Source organism: Sardina pilchardus, chromosome 2 (genome assembly GCF_963854185.1).
Source record: "Sardina pilchardus chromosome 2, fSarPil1.1, whole genome shotgun sequence".
Lineage (NCBI taxonomy): Eukaryota > Metazoa > Chordata > Actinopteri > Clupeiformes > Clupeidae > Sardina > Sardina pilchardus.
In genome coordinates, this window is record NC_084995.1 from 37,774,777 (window position 1) to 37,777,063 (window position 2,287).

A 2,287-nucleotide genomic window follows, 5' to 3' on the forward strand; every position below is an offset into this window, starting at 1 on the left:
CTTCAACCCACAACTGACCCCTCACCTGCGCTTGCCCCCGCAGCTCTCTTTGCTCTGCTGTTTGCATGTGTATACAGTAGAGTAGACACACACAAACACACTCACTCACTCACTCACAAACACACACCTACCTACACAGGCACAGTCACACACACACACACACACACCACACACACCCTCTGGCCAGCCCTGTGAGTGACTTTGCCGCTCCACACAATGGCCCATTTTCCTGCGTTGTGTGAAGTCAAATGTCGGATTAAATATTAAAGCGCGGCGAGCGTGAGGTAAACACGGCCCCGGTCATATTTTAGAACTTCTAAGAAGCGGATGCTAGCGTCAACACGGCCCATTTTCCACTTGTCAACTGCTGTTTGCCCTGCCTGCCTGCCTGCCTGCCTGCCTGCCTGCCTGCCTGGGAGCAGGACGCTAGCTGTGCCAGAAACAGAGAGAGAGAGAGAGGCCTGGAGAACAGCACTCCTAAGGCTTCAGGCTGCACTGCACTGCTCGTATGCTCTACACAAAACAGGCAGAGGTGTGTATATGTGTGTGTGTGTGTGTGTGTGTGTGTGTGTGTGTGTGTATGTGTGTGTGTGCGTGTGTGTATGGGGGGGGGGGGGGGGTTTCTACCTGTGAAGTTAGCATTGGTGATTTTATGAATTAGCTTATCTGCCTTACTGAAGAGTTGTGATCATTAGAATCAGCTGGTTTACCAACTGGAATAAAACATGTGGTAGGATTTTCACTTTCTCTCCGAAGCCGGAGTTTGCTATACCTCTGGGAATGGGTCGGAGTGGACGGAAACCCCGAACATGATACATGTGAGAATTAGCATGGGGGGGGGGGGGGGGAGCCAGAGGGACATTGCACTGTACTGTATATCTGAAAGAGTGAGGACTGAAGAGTGTTGTCCTAAGACTTCTCACACACCGTGCATCATCCAAGAGCAGCCTCCTCTCCATCCCATAATGCACAAAAGGGAAACTTGTCTGGGTAATCACTCAGCACTTCGTTCCTGTTGACCAGAAAAGAAAATGGCTTAACATGTTATTCTATTAATTATATCATCGCTTCTGTTAACCACACTAATATATTATTGCTCCACATATTAATTCCAACATGGCTTGATTAAAATATGCTAATACTGACATATTGGTATGTAAGGGAAAGAAAAATCTCTGTTCTTGTCATTTTTTTCCCCATTGCAGACAGTCTATTATTTTAGTGTAAATTTAACCAAAACACTCTCACAAGAACACTGCAATTTATTCTCCTAATTGGAAATGAAACATGAGAGTTTTCAGGGGTAATAAATCTTTCTTTTAAAAGCTCCCATTTGTCAAAGGGACAGGGACAAAAATACAGCAAAACAACACTATTCCCTTAGTAGGAGCCCTAAGGAATGAGGGAACCACAGTTGCGTATCCATGGATAATCGGCCCTCTGTTGCTGTTCCTGAGACCGCGGATGTGCCTCCTGACAGATCAACTGAACACTGGGCTGAATGTTGCTCATCGCCAATTGACCAAATCGGATGGTCAACTGTTTTGATAAGCACGCTCAGATGAGCAAACATGACTTGACTGGCTGTGTTAAAGTTCATGTTCACAGATAGGTTTGTGGTGATGGAAGCAATGGGATGGGAATTTATGTCATATTACCTCAGCAACAGGTGCTCAGACCTATCCTCTGATATCTGTGATGTCATGTTACCACTTTTGGGTTTTGGGTTATTATGAGTTTGTGTCATAAAGGGAGTCTTCATCGTGGTTATAGTAACGGGTCACCTGACATCTCTGAAAGCGTATCATCAATTACACAAACACTCTTTGTGGCTGTGTATCCATTACACAAACACTCTTTGTGGCTGTGTATCAATTACACCATCAACTGTGTGGCGAGGCATGTACTGAATCATGCCTTTTCTGTGAACATGGACAATCAGGTGTCTACCGAAATTGTCACTGCGGCATTGAGCCACAGTGAAACCGAAAGAGATTTAAAGGCACAGCAGTAATTTCTGTCCACCGCAGGGCGCGATGTAATGAGGAGTAGTCTCCCAGCACATGCAGATCTTTAGACTGCATCGATATATTTGATAGTACCGACACCCGTGGAGTTCATATTTTACATTACAGCATGTCAAGTAGCAAGCTGAACATGAGTATCTGAGCAAAGGAGTTGATGGATGAGGCAAAACACTTGATACAACTTGCCAGGAATTAATGACATTGTTCAGCAATCAGTCAATGAAATTTGAGACAATTAAGGAACTCAAATGGCTGATTCT